The sequence below is a fragment of the Ranitomeya imitator genome, chromosome 6 (genome assembly GCF_032444005.1).
Source record: "Ranitomeya imitator isolate aRanImi1 chromosome 6, aRanImi1.pri, whole genome shotgun sequence".
NCBI lineage: Eukaryota > Metazoa > Chordata > Amphibia > Anura > Dendrobatidae > Ranitomeya > Ranitomeya imitator.
In genome coordinates, this window is record NC_091287.1 from 272,729,581 (window position 1) to 272,749,568 (window position 19,988).

Sequence of the window (19,988 nt, forward strand, 5' to 3'; positions counted from 1 at the left end):
TTGCGAGAAATACGCAGCAGTGTTCTATAGAAAAGCCAGCAATTTAGTGCGGTGTTCAGTAAAATCACACTGACAGGTTTTGTTAGAATAGATAGAATAAATGTCTACACATAGTATAGGGATATACAGTCATGGCCAAAAGTATTGACACCCCTGCAATTCTGTCAGATAATACTCATTTTCTTCCTGAAAACACAAATTATTTGGTATTATTATCTTCATTTAATTTGTCTTATATGGAAAAACACAAAAAGAATAGTCCTAAAGCCAAATTGGATATAATTCCACACCAAACATAAAAAAGGGGTGGACAAAAGTATTGGCACTGTTCGAAAAATCATGTGATGCTTCTCTAATTTGTTTAATTAACAGCACCTGTAACTTACCTGTGGCACCTAACAGGTGTTGGCAATAACTAAATCACACTTGCAGCCAGTTGACATTGATTAAAGTTGACTCAACCTCTGTCCTGTGTCCTTGTGTGTACCACATTGAGCATGGAGAAAAGAAAGAAGACCAAAGAACTGTCTGAGGACTTCAGAAACCAAATTGTGAGGAAGCATGTGCAATCTCAAGGCTACAAGTCCATCTCCAAAGACCTAAATGTTCATGTGTCTACCATGCGCAGAAGTTTAAAGCCCATGGCACTGTGGCTAACCTCCCTAGATGTGGACAGAAAAGAAAAATTGACAAGAGATTTCAACGCAAGATTGTGCGGATGTTGGATAAAGAACCTCGACTAACATCCAAACAAGTTCAAGCTGCCCTGCAGTCCGAGGGTACAACAGTGTCAACCCGTACTATCCGTCGGCGTCTGAATGAAAAGGGACTGTATGGTAGGAGACCCAGGAAGATCCTACTTCTTACTCCGAGACATAAAAAAGCCAGGCTGGAGTTTGCCAAAACTTACCTGAAAAAGCCTAAAACTTTGGAAGAATCTTCTCTGGTCAGATGAGACAAAAGTAGAGCTTTTTGGGCAAAGGCATCAACATAGAGTTTACAGGAGAAAAAAAGGAGACATTCAAAGAAAAGACAAACCACCATACCAATATGCAGGGGAAGATGAGGCATAGGCATACATTTAAAAATATATATTTTATTAAAGCACAAATAAAATAACATAACAAGACAAGGAATTTCAGTAAAAACTGATGGCAAGCAGGAATAACAACCCAATATATAATAAGTAAAGCTACTCTAGAAATGCTATATCATACTGCTATACAAATATTAAGGCATGCATTATGACCAAAACCGGACTATAAACGCATGATGTATTGATAGACACATAAAGCTAGCTAGAAGCTGATAAAGTGTGAGTGGAGGATAAAGAAAAATACATACTGCTCACAAGAGCCTGTATAACTGTAGTAAGAACCTTAAATACGGGGCTTCTAATCCTCCAACAGGTATAACCACAAATAAAAGCTAGCTAAACAAATGTGTCTAACCCAGCAGAACAATACGATAGTGACCGATCTGTGAAACAAACATTCCTAACGGACCAACCCATTGATAACAGTTCTATAATTAGGTAGTAGTAACTTACATCTTAATGTGTCTCAAACCTGCGTGCCCACCAGTAACCCCGACAGCGCCGTTTCGCCTTGTGGCTTCCTCCAAACGGGGGCATGCTAGCGTGCTGCATGTGTGTTGAATTTATAGCGCCGCTCACAGCTGCTCGTAATGTCGGCGTACCTGGTTCGTAAGTGCGCATGCGCCGGTGACGTGCTTCCCATAAACAGTGACTTCCTGCTCTCCGCGCTTGGAACGCAAGCGTGAGACGCTCAGCGTTACCATGGGAGCGGGGCAGGAAGCACTGGGTCGCACACAACAGCGCATGCGCCCACCAGGCGCCGAGATACATATGGGTAAGTGAAAAAACAATAATACAAATAAGCTATAGGGAACAATTGGACCTATATACAAAAAAATGAATAATAAATACTAAACAAAGTATAAAAATAGCCTAACTAAGGAATTAACTACACTAAAGAATAACTATGAATCTAAAAAGTGTCACTTGCGTACAGTGAGGTAATAAAGTGCTAGCAGCCAATATGCCAAAATGGAACCAATATTCGCTAGTGCATATAAATAGTATATAAGTATATACATCAATATAATGTAACCCACTATATAATGAGTGTTTACATACAATATATAAATATACAAATAAATACAAAAATATAGTCCCATACATAAAAATAAAATATCCCCTCTATGGTTATCTATTTTTATATTTTTCCATCTTGTTTTTTCCTGGTTTTAAGTTTATGTTGTGTGCTGTCTGTTTAATTTTAACTTTACTCTTTGTTATCCCTAGTCTTGGGAGGATTTAGTTCTTTGGAAGCATTTATGGTGGCGTTTGTGAGAATAAAGATCTTCAGATTCGTTGGAGTCCTTTGACAAAGAGAATTGGAGTCATCATTCGCTGATAAGAGCAACCCATGAACTGTGTGGGGATATTTTATTTTTATTTTTATGTATGGGACTATATTTTTGTATTTATTTGTTATTATGTTTTTTTGTTTATTTTTCATTTTTTTATCATTATAATTATTTTTTCTGTATTTATATCTTGGTGTCATTTGTCATATATATAATTATGTCACAGTATGATTTTTCTGTTTACATTATGAATTTGTGTATGCTTATAATTCATTTAGATGTATTCATTTATTTATTATTCATTATTTATTTATGGTAAGGTTTATCATGCACCTTGTTTATTTATTTATATTTTGTGTAAGATTTATAATATATGTATATTTATATATTGTATGTAAACACTCATTATATAGTGGGTTACATTATATTGATGTATATACTTATATACTATTTATATGCACTAGCGAATATTGGTTCCATTTTGGCATATTGGCTGCTAGCACTTTATTACCTCACTGTACGCAAGTGACCCTTTTTAGATTCATAGTTATTCTTTAGTGTGGTTAATTCCTTAGTTAGGCTATTTTTATACTTTGTTTAATATTTATTATTCATTTTTTTGTATATAGGTCCCATTGTTCCCTATAGCTTATTTGTATTATTGTTTTTTCACTTACCCATATGTATCTCGGCGCCTGGTGGGCGCATGCGCTGTTGTGTGCGACCCAGTGCTTCCTGCCCCGCTCCCATGGTAACGCTGAGCGTCTCACGCTTGCGTTCCAAGCGCAGAGAGCAGGAAGTCACTGTTTATGGGAAGCATGTTACCGGCGCATGCGCACTTACGAACCAGGTACGCCGACATTACGAGCAGCTGTGAGCGGCGCTATAAATTCAACACACATGCAGCACGCTAGCATGCCCCCGTTTGGAGGAAGCCACAAGGCGAAACGGCGCTGTCGGCGTTACTGGTGGGCACGCAGGATTGAGACACATTAAGATGTAAGTTACTACTACCTAATTATAGAACTGTTATCAATGGGTTGGTCCGTTAGGAATGTTTGTTCCACAGATCGGTCACTATCGTATTGTTCTGCTGGGTTAGACACATTTGTTTAGCTAGCTTTTATTTGTGGTTATACCTGTTGGAGGATTAGAAGCCCCGTATTTAAGGTTCTTACTACAGTTATACAGTCTCTTGTGAGCAGTATGTATTTTTCTTTATCCTCCACTCACACTTTATCAGCTTCTAGCTAGCTTTATGTGTCTATCAATACATCATGCGTTTATAGTCCGGTTTTGGTCATAATGCATGCCTTAATATTTGTATAGCAGTATGATATAGTATTTCTAGAGTAGCTTTACTTATTATATTTTGGGTTGTTATTCCTGCTTGCCATCAGTTTTTACTGAAATTCCTTGTCTTGTTATGTTATTTTATTTGTGCTTTAATAAAATATATATTTTTAAATGTATGCCTATGCCTCATCTTCACCTGCATATTTGTATGGTGTTTGTGTTGTTTAACCCCTTTACCCCCAAGGGTGGTTTGCACGTTAATGACCGGGCCAATTTTTACAATTCTGACCACTGTCCCTTTATGAGGTTATAACTCTGGAACGCTTCAATGGATTCCAGTGATTCTGACATTGTTTTCTCGTGACATATTGTACTTCATGACAATGGTAAAAATTCTTTGATAGTACTTGCGTTTATTTGTGAAAAAAACGGAAATTTGGCGAAAATTATGAAAATTTCGCAATTTTCCAACTTTGAATTTTTATGCAATTAAATCACAGATATATGTCCCACAAAATACTTAATAAGTAACATTTCCCACATGTTTACTTTACATCAGCACAATTTTGGAACCAAAATTTTTTTTTGTTAGGGAGTTATAAGGGTTAAAAGTTGATCAGCAATTTCTCATTTTTACAACACCATTTTTTTTAGGGACCACATCTCATTTGAAGTCATTTTGAGGGGTCTATATGATAGAAAATACCCAAGTGTGACACCATTTTAAAAACTGCACCCCTCATGGTGCTCAAAACCATATTCAAGAAGTTTATTAACCCTTCTGGTGCTTCACAGGAATTTTTGGAATGTTTAAATTAAAATGAACATTTAACTTTTTTTCACAAAAAATTTAATTCAGCTCCAATTTGTTTTATTTTACCAAGGGTAACAGGAGAAAATAGACCACAAAAGTTGTTGTACAATTTGTCCTGAGTACACCAATACCCCATATGTGGGGGTAAACCACTGTTTGGGCGCATGACAGAGCTCGGAAGCGAAGGAGCGCCATTTGACTTTTCAATGCAAAATTGACTGGAATCGAGATGGGACACCATGTTGCGTTTGGAGAGCCCCTGATGTGCCTAAACATTGAAACCCCCCACAAGTGACAACATTTTGGAAAGTAGACCCCCTAAGGAACTTATCTAGAGGTGTGGTGAGCACTTTGACCCACCAAGTGCTTCACAGAACTTTATAATGCAGAACCGTAAAAATAAAAAATCATATTTTTTCACAAAAATTATCTTTTCGCCTCCAATTTTTTATTTTCCCAAGGGTAAGAGAAGAAATTGGACCCCAAAAGTTGTTGTACAATTTGTCCTGAGTATGCTGATACCCCATATGTGGGGGTAAACCACTGTTTGGGCGCATGGGAGAGTTCGGAAGGGAAGGAGCGCCGTTTGACTTTTCAATGCAAAATTGACAGGAATTGAGATGGGACGCCATGTTGCGTTTGGAGAGCCACTGATGTGCCTAAACATTGAAACCCCCCACAAGTGACACCATTTTGGAAAGTAGACCCCCTAAGGAACTTATCTAGATGTGTGGTGAGCGCTTTGACCCACCAAGGGCTTCACAGAAGTTTATAATGCAGAGCCGTAAAAATAAAACAAACATTTTTTCCCACAAAAATTATTTTTTAGCCCCCAGTTTTGTATTTTCCCGAGGGTAACAGGAGAAATTGGACCCCAAAATTTGTTGTCCAATTTGTCGTGAGTGCTCTGATACACCATAAGTGAGGGGGAACCACTGTTTGGGCGCATGGGAGGGCTCGGAAGGGAAGGAGCTCCATTTGGAATGCAGACTTAGATGGAATGGTCTGCAGGTGTCACATTGCGTTTGCAGAGCCCCTAATGTACCTAAACAGTAGAAACCCCCCACAAGTGACACCATTTTGGAAAGTAGACCCCTTAAGGAACTTATCTAGATGTGTGGTGAGCGCTTTGACCCACCAAGGGCTTCACAGAAGTTTATAATGCAGAGCCGTAAAAATAAAACAAAAATTTTTTCCAACAAAAATTATTTTTTAGCCCCCAGTTTTGTATTTTCCCGAGGGTAAGAGGAGAAATTCGACCCCAAAAGTTGTTGTCCAATTTGTCCTGAGTACGCTGATACCCCATATGTGGAGGGAACCACCGTTTGGGCGCATGGGAGGGCTCGGAAGGGAAGGAGTGCCATTTGGAATGCAGACTTAGATGGAATAGTCTGCAGGCGTTACATTGCGTTTGCAGAGCCCCTAATGTACCTAAACAGTAGAAACCCCCCACAAGTGACCCCATATTGGAAACTAGACCCCCCAGGGAACTCATCTAGATGTGTTGGGAGAACTTTGAACCCCCAAATGTTTCACTACAGTTTATAACGCAGAGCCGTGAAAATAAAAAATCTTTTTTTTTTCCCACAAAAATTATTTTTTAGCCCCTAGTTTGTTTTTTCCCAAGGGTAACAGGAGAAATTGGACCCCAAAAGTTGTTGTCCTATTTGTCCTGAGTACGCTGATACCCCATATGTTGGGGCAAACCCCTGTTTGGGCACACGGGAGAGCTCGGAAGGGAAGGAGCACTGTTTTACTTTTTCAACGCAGAATTGGCTGGAATTGAGATCGGACGCCATGTCGCGTTTGGAGAGCCCCTGATGTGCCTAAACAGTGGAAACCCTCCAATTATAACTGAAGCCCTAATCCAAACACACCCCTAACCCTAATTCTAACGGTAACCCTAACCACACCCCTAACCCTGACACACCCCTAATCCCAACCCTATTCCCAACTGTAAATGTAATCTAAACCCTAACCCTAACTTTAGCCCCAACCCTAACTGTATCCCCAACCCTAACTGTAGCCCCAACCCTAACCCTAACCCTAGCCCTAACCCTAACCCTAGCCCTAACCCTAACCCTAGCCCTAACCCTAGCCCTAGCCCCAACCCTAACCCTAGCCCTAACCCTAACCTTAGCCCTAACCCTAGCCCTAACCCTAGCCCTAACCCTAGCCCTAATCCTAACCCTAGCCCTAACCCTAGCCCTAACGGGAAAATGGATATAAATACATTTTTTTAATTTTTCCATAACTAAGGGGGTGATGAAGGGGGGTTTGATTTACTTTTATAGCAGGTTTTTTAGCGGATTTTTATGATTGGCAGCCGTCACACACTGAAAGACGCTTTTTATTGCAAAAAATATTTTTTGCGTTACCACATTTTGAGAGCTATAATTTTTCCATATTTTGGTCCACAGAGTCATGTGAGGTCTTGTTTTTTGCGGGACGAGTTGACGATTTTATTGGTAACATTTTCAGGCACGTGACATTTTTTGATCGCTTTTTATTCCGATTTTTGTGAGGAAGAATGACCAAAAAACAGCTATTCATGAATTTCTTTTGGGGGAGGCGTTTATACCGTTCCGCGTTTGGTAAAATTGATAAAGCAGTTTTATTCTTCGGGTCAGTACGATTACAGCGACACCTCATTTATATCTTTTTTTATGTTTTGGCGCTTTTATACGATAAAAACTATTTTACGGAAAAAATAATTATTTTTGCATCGCTTTATTCTCAGGACTATAACTTTTTTATGTTTTTGCTGATGATGCTGTATTGCGGCTCGTTTTTTGCGGGACAAGATGTCGCTTTCAGCGGTACCATGGTTATTTATATCCATCTTTTTGATCGCGTGTTATTCCACTTTTTGTTCGGCGGTATGATAATAAAGCGTTGTTTTTTGCCTCGTTTTTTTTTTTTTTTCTTACGGTGTTTACTGAAGGGGTTAACTAGTGGGCCAGTTTTATAGGTCGGGCCGTTATGGACGCGGCGATACTAAATATGTGTACTTTTATAGTTTTGTTTTTTTTATTTAGATAAAGAAATGTATTTATGGGAATAATATTATTTTTTTTTTTTTCATTATTTTGGAATATTTTTTTTAATTTTTTTTTACACATTTGAAAATTTTTTTTTTTACTTTTTTACTTTGTCCCGGGGGGGACATCACAGATCGGTGATCTGACAGTTTGCACAGCACTCTGTCAGATCACCGATCTGATAGGAGTGCAGGCTGCTTCACAGTGCCTGCTCTGAGCAGGCTCTGTGAAGCCACCTCCCTCCCTGCAGGACCCGGATCCGCGGCCATCTTGGATCCGGGCCTGGAGCAGGGAGGGAGGGAGGTAAGACCCTTGCAGCAACGCGATCACATCGCGTTGCTGCGGGGGGCTCAGGGAAGCCCGCAGGGAGCCCCCTCCCTGCGCGGTGATTCCCTGCACCGCCGGCACATCGCGATCATCTTTGATCGCGGTGTGCCGGGGGTTAATGTGCCGGGGGCGGTCCGTGACCGCTCCTGGCACATAGTGCCGGATGTCAGCTGCGATAGGCAGCTGACACCCGGCCGCGATCGGCGGCGCTCCCCCCGTGAGCGCTGCCGATCGCATATAACGTACTATTGCGTCCTTGGGAAGTAAAGCCCACCCCACATGGACGCAATAGTACGTCTAATGGCAGAAAGGGGTTAATAGTGTTTTTGGAGGTGGCAAGTCCACTAGTGGATTTTTTGGTTATGTATTCAAAGAAAAGAACACGGTCCCTACAGTCAAACATAGCGGAGGTTCCCTGATGTTTTGGGGTTGCTTTGCTGCCTCTCGCACTGGACTGCTTGACCGTGTGCATGGTATTATAAAGTCTGAAGATTACCAACAAATTTTGCAGCATAACGTAGGGCACAGTGTGAAAAAGCTGGGTCTCCCTCAGAGGTCATGGGTCTTCCAGCAGGACAATGACCCAAAACACACTTCAAAAAGCACTAGAAAATGGTTTGAGAGAAAGCACTGGAGACTTCTAAGGTGGCCAGCAATGAGTCCAGACCTGAATCCCATAGTTCACCTGTGGAGAGATCTAAAAATGGCAGTTTGGAGAAGGCAACCTTCAAATGTCAGGGACCTGGAGCAGTTTGCCAAAGAAGAATGGCCTAAAATTCCAGCAGAGCATTGTAAGAAACTCATTGATGGTTACCGGAAGCGGTTGGTCGCAGTTATTTTGGCTAAAGGTTGTGCAACCAAGTATTAGGCTGAGGGTACCAATATTTTTGACTGGCCCATTTTTGGAGTTTTGTGTGAAATGATCAATGTTTTGCTTTTTGCTTCATTCTCTTTTGAGTTTTTTCATTTAAGACAAATTAAATGAAGATAATAATACCAAATAATTTGTGTTTGCAATCATTTTCAGGAAGAAAATGAGTATTATCTGACAGAATTGCATGGGTGTCAATACTTTTGGCCATGACTCTATATATATATGTATACAGTATATATATATATATATATATATATATATATATATCAGTGAGACATATATATATATACAGTTAGGTCCATATATATTTGGACAGAGACAACCTTTTTCTAATTTTGGTTATAGACATTACCACAATGAATTTTAAACAAAACAATTCAGATGCAGTTGAAGTTCAGACCTTCAGCTTTCATTTGAGGGTATCTACATTAAAATTGGATGAAGGGTTTAGGAGTTTCAGCTCCTTAACATGTGCCACACTGTTTTTAAAGGGACCAAAAGTAATTGGACAATTGACTTCAAGGCTATTTCATGGACAGGTGTGGGCAATCCCTTCGTTATGTCATTCTCAATTAAGCTAATAAGAGGCCTGGAGTTGATTTGAGGTGTGGTGCTTGCATTTGGAAGGTTTTGCTGTGAAGTAAACTTGTAGTCAAAGGAGCTCTCCATGCAGGTGAAACAAGCCATCCTTAAGCTGCGAAAACAGAAAAAACCCCATTCGAGAAATTGCTACAATATTAGTAGTGGCAAAATCTACAGTTTGGTACATCCTGAGAAAGAAAGAAAGCACGGAAGACAACAGTGGTGGTGGATGATCGCAGAATAATCTCCATGGTGAAGAGAAACCCCTTCACAGCAGCCAACCAAGTGACCAACACTCTCCAGGAGGTAGGCATATCAATATCCAAATCTACCATAAAGAGAAGACTGCATGAAAGTAAATAGAGAGGGTTCACTGCACGGTGCAAGCCACTCATAAGCATCAAGAATAAAAAGGCTAGACTGGACTTTGCTAAAAAAAATCTAAAAAAGCCAGCACAGTTCTGGAAGAACATTCTTTGGACAGATGAAACCAAGATCAACCTCTACCAGAATGATGGAAAGAGAAAAGTATGGCGAAGGCTTGGTACAGCGAGTCATGATCCAAAGCATACCACATCATCTGTAAAACACGGCGGAGGCAGTGTGATGGCTTGGGCATGCATGGCTGCCAGTGGCACTGGGTCACTAGTGTTTATTGATGATGTGATACAGGACAGAAGCAGCCAAAATAATTCTGAGGCATTCAGAGCCATACTGTGTGCTCAGATCCTGGAAAATGCAGCCAAACTGATTGGTCGTTGCTTCATACTACAGATGGACAATGACCCAAAACATAAAGCCAAAGCAACCCAGGAGTTTATTAAAGCAAAGAAGTGGAATATTCTTGAATGGCCAATCAGTCACCTGATCTCAACCCAATTGAGCATGCATTTCACTTGTTAAAGACTAAACTTCAGACAGAAAGGCCCATAAACAAGCAATAACTGAAAACCACTGCAGTGAAGGCCTGGAGGAGCATCAACAAGGAGGAAACACAGCGTCTGGTGATGTCCATGAGTTCAAGACTTCAGGCAGTCATTGCCAACAAAGGGTTTTCAACCAAGTACTAAAAATGAACATTTTATTTAAAATTATTGAATCTGTCCAATTACTTTTGGTCCCTTTAAATACAGGGTGGCACATGATAAAAGGCTGAAACTCCTAAACCCTTCATCCAATTTTAATGTGGATACCCTCAAATGAAAGCTGAAAGTCTGAACTTCAACTGCATGTGAATTGTTTTGTTTAAAATTCATTGTGGTAATGTCTATAGCCAAAATTAGAAAAATGTTGTCTCTGTCCAAATATATATGGACCTAACTGTATATATTTATATTTAATACAGCGCTACATAGCTTAATTCAATTGCCGGCTTTTGCTATCTCCTTCCCAAACCCGACAGGTTAGGAGACATGGTTTACATACTGTAAACCATTTCATATCCTTTTTTTTACATATTCCTCATTAGTAATGTTACAAGTGTAAAATTTTGGGGATCTAGCTGTTAAAATAAAGAGTTAAATCACGGAAAAAACTGGCGTTGGCTCCCGCGCAATTTTCTCCGCCAGAGTGGTAAAGCCAGTGGCTGATGGCAGATATTAATAGCATAGAGAGGGACCATGGTTATTGGCCCCCCTTGGCTAAAAACATCAAACCCCAGTGCACTTTTTCAATGCACTTTGAAAAATCTCATCCTAAAAAATATACCGTATATACTCGAGTATAAGCCGAGATTTTCAGCCCAAATTTTTGGGCTGAAAGTGCCCCTCTCGGCTTATACTCGAGTCAAGGTGGGCGGCAGGGTCGGCGGGTGAGGGGGAGAGGGCACTGAGGTATACTTACCTAGTCCCAGCGATCCTGGCGCTGTCCTTGCCGTCCCACGGTCTTCTGTGCTGCAGCTTCTTCCCCTCTTCAGCAGTCACGTGGGACCGCTCATTAGAAAAATGAATAGGCGGCTCCACCTCCCATAGGGGTGGAGCCGCGTATTAATTTCTCTAATCAGTGGTGCCGGTGACCGCTGATAGAGAAAGAGGCTGCGGCACAGAAGACCGTGGGACGGCAGGGACAGCGCCAGGATCGCTGGGACTAGGTAAGTATTTTATATTCACCTGTCCGCGTTCCAGCCGCCGGGCGTCGCTCCATCTTCCCGGCGCCTCCATCTTCCCGTCGACTCTGCGCTCTGACTGTTCAGGTCAGAGGGCGCGATGACGCATATAGTGTGCGCGGCGCCCTCTGCCTGATCAGTCAGAGCGGAGAGAGACGCCGGGACCGGACGCTGGGAGCTGCAAGCAAGAAAGGTGAGTATGTGTTTGTTTTTTTTATTGCAGCAGCAGCAGCGGCGGAACAGATTTATGTGGAGCATCTATGGGACAAAATGAATGGTACAGAGCAGAGCACTGTATGGGGCAGAGCTATGGGACAAAATGAACGGTGCAGAGCACTATATGGGGCACAGCTATGGGACAAAATGAACGGTGCAGAGCACTATATGGGGCACAGCTATGGGACAAAATGAACGGTGCAGAGCACTATATGGGGCACAGCTATGGGACAAAATGAACGGTGCAGAGCACTATATGGGGCACAGCTATGGGACAAAATGAACGGTGCAGAGCACTGTATGGGGCACAGCTATGGGACAAAATGAACGGTGCAGAGCACTGTATGGGGCACAGCTATGGGACAAAATGAACGGTGCAGAGCACTATATGGGGCACAGCTATGGGACAAAATGAACGGTGCAGAGCACTATATGGGGCACAGCTATGGGACAAAATGAACGGTGCAGAGCACTATATGGGGCACAGCTATGGGACAAAATGAACGGTGCAGAGCACTATATGGGGCACAGCTATGGGACAAAATGAACGGTGCAGAGCACTGTATGGGGCACAGCTATGGGACAAAATGAACGGTGCAGAGCACTATATGGGGCACAGCTATGGGACAAAATGAACGGTGCAGAGCACTATATGGGGCACAGCTATGGGACAAAATGAACGGTGCAGAGCACTGTATGGGGCACAGCTATGGGACAAAATGAACGGTGCAGAGCACTATATGGGGCACAGCTATGGGACAAAATGAACGGTGCAGAGCACTGTATGGGGCACAGCTATGGGACAAAATGAACGGTGCAGAGCACTACATGGGGCACAGCTATGGGACAAAATTTACTGGAAATTATAGGCCAGTAAGTCTAACCTCTATTGTTGGTAAAATATTTGAAGGGTTTCTGAGGGATGTTATTCTGGATTATCTCAATGAGAATAACTGTTTAACTCCATATCAGCATGGGTTTATGAGAAATCGCTCCTGTCAAACCAATCTAATCAGTTTTTATGAAGAGGTAAGCTATAGACTGGACCACGGTGAGTCATTGGACGTGGTATATCTCGATTTTTCCAAAGCGTTTGATACCGTGCCGCACAAGAGGTTGGTACACAAAATGAGAATGCTTGGTCTGGGGGAAAATGTGTGTAAATGGGTTAGTAACTGGCTTAGTGATAGAAAGCAGAGGGTGGTTATAAATGGTATAGTCTCTAACTGGGTCGCTGTGACCAGTGGGGTACCGCAGGGGTCAGTATTGGGACCTGTTCTCTTCAACATATTCATTAATGATCTGGTAGAAGGTTTACACAGTAAAATATCGATATTTGCAGATGATACAAAACTATGTAAAGCAGTTAATACAAGAGAAGATAGTATTCTGCTACAGATGGATCTGGATAAGTTGGAAACTTGGGCTGAAAGGTGGCAGATGAGGTTTAACAATGATAAATGTAAGGTTATACACATGGGAAGAGGGAATCAATATCACCATTACACACTGAACGGGAAACCACTGGGTAAATCTGACAGGGAGAAGGACTTGGGGATCCTAGTTAATGATAAACTTACCTGGAGCAGCCAGTGCCAGGCAGCAGCTGCCAAGGCAAACAGGATCATGGGGTGCATTAAAAGAGGTCTGGATACACATGATGAGAGCATTATACTGCCTCTGTACAAATCCCTAGTTAGACCGCACATGGAGTACTGTGTCCAGTTTTGGGCACCGGTGCTCAGGAAGGATATAATGGAACTAGAGAGAGTACAAAGGAGGGCAACAAAATTAATAAAGGGGATGGGAGAACTACAATACCCAGATAGATTAGCGAAATTAGGATTATTTAGTCTAGAAAAAAGACGACTGAGGGGCGATCTAATAACCATGTATAAGTATATAAGGGGACAATACAAATATCTCGCTGAGGATCTGTTTATACCAAGGAAGGTGACGGGCACAAGGGGGCATTCTTTGCGTCTGGAGGAGAGAAGGTTTTTCCACCAACATAGAAGAGGATTCTTTACTGTTAGGGCAGTGAGAATCTGGAATTGCTTGCCTGAGGAGGTGGTGATGGCGAACTCAGTCGAGGGGTTCAAGAGAGGCCTGGATGTCTTCCCGGAGCAGAACAATATTGTATCATACAATTATTAGGTTCTGTAGATGGACGTAGATCTGGGTATTTATTATGATGGAATATAGGCTGAACTGGATGGACAAATGTCTTTTTTCGGCCTTACTAACTATGTTACTATGTTACTATGTTACTATGTTAAAATGAACGGTGCAGAGCACTATATGGGGCACAGCTATGGGACAAAATGAACGGTGCAGAGCACTGTATGGGGCACAGCTATGGGACAAAATGAACGATGCAGAGCACTATATGGGGCACTACTATGGGACAATAATGAACGGTGCAGAGCACTGTATGGGGCACAGCTATGGGACAAAATGAACGGTGCAGAGCACAGTATGGGGCACAGCTATGGGACAAAATGAACGGTGCAGAGCATATATGGGACACAGCTATGGGACAATAATGAACAGTGCCGAGCACAGTATGGGGCACAGCTATGGGGCAGTATGAACGGTGCAGAGCACAGTATGGGGCACAGCTATGGGACAAAATGAACGGTGCAGAGCACTATATGGGGCACAGCTATGGGACAAAATGAACGGTGCAGAGCACTATATGGGGCACAGCTATGGGACAAAATGAACGGTGCAGAGCACTATATGGGGCACAGCTATGGGACAAAATGAACGGTGCAGAGCACTATATGGGGCACAGCTATGGGACAAAATGAACGGTGCAGAGCACTATATGGGGCACAGATATGGGACAAAATGAACGGTGCAGAGCATATATGGGGCAGAGATATGGGACAATAATGAACGGTGCCGAGCACAGTATGGGGCACAGCTATGGGGCAGTATGAACGGTGCAGAGCACAGTATGGGGCAGAGCTATGGGACAAAATGAACGGTGCAGAGCATATATGGGGCACAGATATGGGGCAATAATGAACGGTGCCGAGCACTATATGGGGCACAGATATGGGGCAATAATGAACGGTGCAGAGCATATATGGGGCACAGATATGGGACAATAATGAACGGTGCAGAGCACTGTATGGGGCAGAGCTATGGGACAAAATGAACGGTGCAGAGCATTGTATATGGGGCACAGATATGGGGCAATATTGAACGGTGCCGAGCACAGTATGGGGCACAGCTATAGGACAAAATGAACGGTGCAGAGCACAGTATGGGGCAGAGCTATGGGACAAAATGAACGGTGCAGAGCATATATGGGGCACAGATATGGGGCAATAATGAACAGTGCAGAGCATATATGGGGTACAGATATGGGGCAATAATGAACGGTGTTGAGCACTGTATGGGGCAGAGCTATGGGGCAATAATGAACGGTGCAGAGCACTATATGGGGCACAGATATGGGACAATAATGAACGGTGCAGAGCACTGTATGGGGCACAGATATGGGACAATAATGAACGGTGCAGAGCACTATATGGGGCACAGCTATGGGACAAAATGAACGGTGCAGAGCACTATATGGGGCACAGATATGGGACAAAATGAACGGTGCAGAGCATATATGGGGCAGAGATATGGGACAATAATGAACGGTGCCGAGCACAGTATGGGGCACAGCTATGGGGCAGTATGAACGGTGCAGAGCACAGTATGGGGCAGAGCTATGGGACAAAATGAACGGTGCAGAGCATATATGGGGCACAGATATGGGGCAATAATGAACGGTGCCGAGCACTATATGGGGCACAGATATGGGGCAATAATGAACGGTGCAGAGCATATATGGGGCACAGATATGGGACAATAATGAACGGTGCAGAGCACTGTATGGGGCAGAGCTATGGGACAAAATGTACGGTGCAGAGCATTGTATATGGGGCACAGATATGGGGCAATAATGAACGGTGCCGAGCACAGTATGGGGCACAGCTATGGGACAAAATGAACGGTGCAGAGCACAGTATGGGGCACAGCTATGGGACAAAATGAACGGTGCAGAGCACTATATGGGGCACAGCTATGGGACAAAATGAACGGTGCAGAGCACTGTATGGGGCACAGCTATGGGGAAATATGAACGGTGCAGAGCACTATATGGCACAGCTATGGGGAAATAATGATCTATTTTTATTTTTGAAATTCACCGGTAAATGCTGCATTTCCACCCTAGGCTTATACTCGAGTCAATAAGTTTTCCCAGTTTTTTGTGGCAAAATTAGGGGGGTCGGCTTATACTCGGGTCAGATTATACTCGAGTATATACGGTAAGTGAGAGTTTTCTTTATCTGTAGACCACATGGTATCATCTTCTTCTGTACTTTTTAAAAGTATTTTGGTCCCACCAGGTGGCTGGATAGTTTTTTACGGTGATATGGTAACTCTTTGAGTTCAGCTGATGCCGTAGTTAGATCACATGGGCCCTCCAACACCTGTGTTAGCTCACTAGAGCGCTGATGCTTACTGAAATCCATATTTTAGTGTTTGATTATTTGAAAACAGTTGTCATCAAATTTAAAATATAAAACAAATGGATTAATCATGGAAATTAAAAACAAAAAGTAGCAGTTTTCCACATTGGTCATTTGTCCATCTGATAAAATCAATGTGCTTTATTTAAATTCTCATTAAAACAGAAGGATTCACATGGCAACTTAAAAAGATGACACGTTTCTGATGTAACAAATACCCTTAATCATAGGATAGATAAGGTATCTATGGGAATCTAATTTAAATCGATGGGAACCAATCATCCAATTGAATACATATATCAATAGGGAAATGCTATATATGGTGATGTTCGTCCTTCGTAGTCGAAGAGGACCATGGCTTCGGGGTTAGAAGACAATTAGTAGTTGCAGTAGAAGCAGATGTGGTCAGTACACCAGATTCTCCTTGTGCCTTGCGGACTGTGCGCTTTCTTTTTGCGCCCAAGATTTTCCTATCTTCAGCTGCACATGCTCCTGAGGTGATCCTGCCCCGCCAATCTGAATTATCTAGGGCAAGCTCTTCCCATTCATTGATGTTGACTTCCAAGTTTTTGAGATATGCCTTTAGGCAGTCTTTATAGCGCTTCTTCTGCCCCCCAACTGCTCGCTTTCCTTGGCACAGTTCTCTGTACAGCAGTTGTTTCGGTAGTTGGCTGTCAGGCATTCTGACCACATGTCCAGCCCACCTGGCTTGGACTTTCAGCCGGAGTGTGTAGATGCTGCAGAGCCTACTTTGTTCCAGAATTGCCATGGCCAGGACATTGTCTTGCCAACTGATGTGGAGGAGTCTGTGCGTTAGCATAGAGACGTGTGGTGAGGACCACTGTGCAGTAGACCTTCAGCTTGGTGGTAAGGCAGAATCCCCTTCATTCCCAGATGTTCTTATGCAGTCTCCCTAAGGCGGCACTGGCTTTGGCAATTCTGTTATTATTTCAGCGTCTATGGTTACTTCACGAGAAAGTGTGCTGCTTAAGTAGGTGAAGTTATCGACTGCTTTGAGGTTTTGCTCCTTCACCGTGATATGTGGCTCCATGTCTAGTTTCCCTGAACAGATTGATACATGACTTCAGTTTTTCTAGTGTTGATCTTGAAACCAAAATTGTTGCAAGTCCATTTCATGCTGCATCTGCTGTTCTGTGCTAGCGTTAATTGCACAGTCATCAGCAAATAATAATTCACGGACAACAGTCTCATGCACCTTTTTAACCGACTTCAGGTGTTTTGGGTTGAATAACTTGCCATCAGTCCTGTACCTAACCTGGATTCCATCTTCACAGTTGTTAAGGCATCACTTAACATTGCAGAGAATAGCATACTGAACAGGGTCGGAGCGAGCACACAGCCTTGTTTTACGCAGTTTGTTACTGGGAAAGCCTCAGATTTGGTTCCATCATTCAAAACCTTCACCATCATGCCATCAATGAACTGCTGGACGATTGAGATGAACTTGCTCGGGCAGCCAAATTTTGCCATGATCTTCCACAGGCCGTCTTTACTGACAGTGTCGAAAGCCTTGGTCAAATCAACAAAAGTCACATAAATGTCACTGTATTGCTCCTGGCACTTTCCCTGCAGTTGACGTGCTACAAAGACCATATCTATTGTTCCACGTTTAGCACGGAAACCACACTGGCTTTCAGGTAGTAGGCCTTGATCAAGGTGATGCAGAAGGCGGTTGAGCAAGAGCTGAGCCAATATCTTTCCTGCAGTGAATTATATGTGAATTATGCTGGCATCTTTCAGCTGTTGCGGAACCTGTTCCTTTTTCCACATATACTGGAATAGCTTGGTCACCGTTTGTATCAGAGCAGGACAGCCAGCTTTATATACTGTACCTCAGCAGGTATAGCATCATTTCCAGGTGCTTTTCCACAAGAAATAGCCTCATCATTGATATTGGCGGGGCGATTGAGAATGTTATCAAAGTGCTCAGCCCACCATTCCAGAATTTGTTTCTTTTCCGTCAGCAGCTTAGTTCCATCTGCTTTAAGCAAAGATGAAGAGCTTGATGACTGGAGTCCATATATAGCTTTGAGCACATTGTAGAAGCAATTCTGGTCCTTAGTATCTGCATTGCCCTGAATTTCATCAGCCTTACTGCTAAATAAGTTATCCTGCATCATGCTATATATGACACACTAATAAACACACATAACCTTGTTCTATAAGAGAACAGGGTCAGATCCAATAAAAGTATGTTAATATAACACCAGAACTACAAATAGTAGATCAATATATCATCAGAACTATCAACAGTACAAAAATACATTAGCAAAACCACCATCAGCACATAAATATTTAGCACCACAACCACATAGGAAAACAAGTAGATTACCAGAAGTATCATCAGTACATGAATACAGGGTGGGTCATTTATATGGATGCACCTAAATAAAATGGGAATGGCTGGTGATATCAACTTCCTGTTTGTGGCACATTAGTATATGGGAGGGGGAACACTTTCTAAAATGGGTGGTGACCATGGCGGCCATTTTGACATTGGCCATTTTGGATCCAACTTTATTTTTCCAATGGGAAGAGGGTCATGTGACACATCAAACTTATTGAGAATTTCACAAGAAAAACAATGGTTTGCTTGTTTTAACATAATTTTATTCTTTTATGAGTTATTTACAAGTTTCTCTTTGTTTACAGCCATTGACACGTCACAGAGGTTAAAACGTGAGGAGCAGATAGAAATTGTGTTGATGTCTGGTGAACGCAGAACCCGGGTCATTCCAGCAGATTTAAATGCAAGACACCCTACGAGACCACCCATCTTCCATGTTGCAGTTAGCAAACTGCTTGCCAAATTTCATGAAACAGGTTCAGTGTTGGATTTGCCTAAATGTGGACGCAAGAAAACTGTCACTTATGAAGAAACATCAGTGGCTGTCCTAGATTCATTCAGCAAGATCCCACAGCGTAGCAATCACCAGATGTCACTGGAGAGTGGCATCAGTCGAACATCCCTTCGGCGGATATTAGCTGCTCACAAATGGCACCCTTACAAAATCCAGCTTCTGCAGCATCTCAACAAGGATAACCCAGATCGGCGCTCTGAATTTGCAGAATGGGCAAAATAAAAATTGGACCATGATCCTCAGTTTACACAGAACATTATGTTCATTGATGAGGCAAACTTTTTTGTGAATAGTGAAGTTAACAAACAAAACCACCGCTATCAGTCTGACACTAACCCACAGTGGATAGATCCTTCTAAGACTAATGGTATGATGTGGCATATGGGGTACAAAGATAGTGGGGCCGTTCTTCAGCCATGGAAACCTTAATGCCACTGGATATCTGCAATTACTACATGATAATGTGTTGCTGTCTTTAAACATTGAAGATGGTACATTCCCTGAGTTTTTCCAGCAAGATGGAGCACCACCACAGCATGGGTGTCAGGTCCGAGCATTTCTACATGAACAGTTTCTGGGAAAGTCTACTGGTCTTCGTGGGCCAGTTGAATTGCCACCTAGGTCTCTCGATCTGACCCCCTTAGACTTTTATCTTTGGGGTCATCTGAAGGCAATTGTCTATGCTTTAAAAATATGATATGTGCAGCATCTGAAATAATGGATACTGGAAGCCTGTGCTTACATTTCTTCTGCGGTGTTGCTATCAGTGTGTCAAGAGTGGAAGAAGAGGGTTGAATTGACAATCCAACACAATGGGCAGCACTTTGAACACATTTTATAAGTGATCATAAACTTGTAGATAACTTATGAAAGAATAAAGTTAGGTTAAAACTAAGAACACCATTGTTTTTCTTGTGAAATTCTCA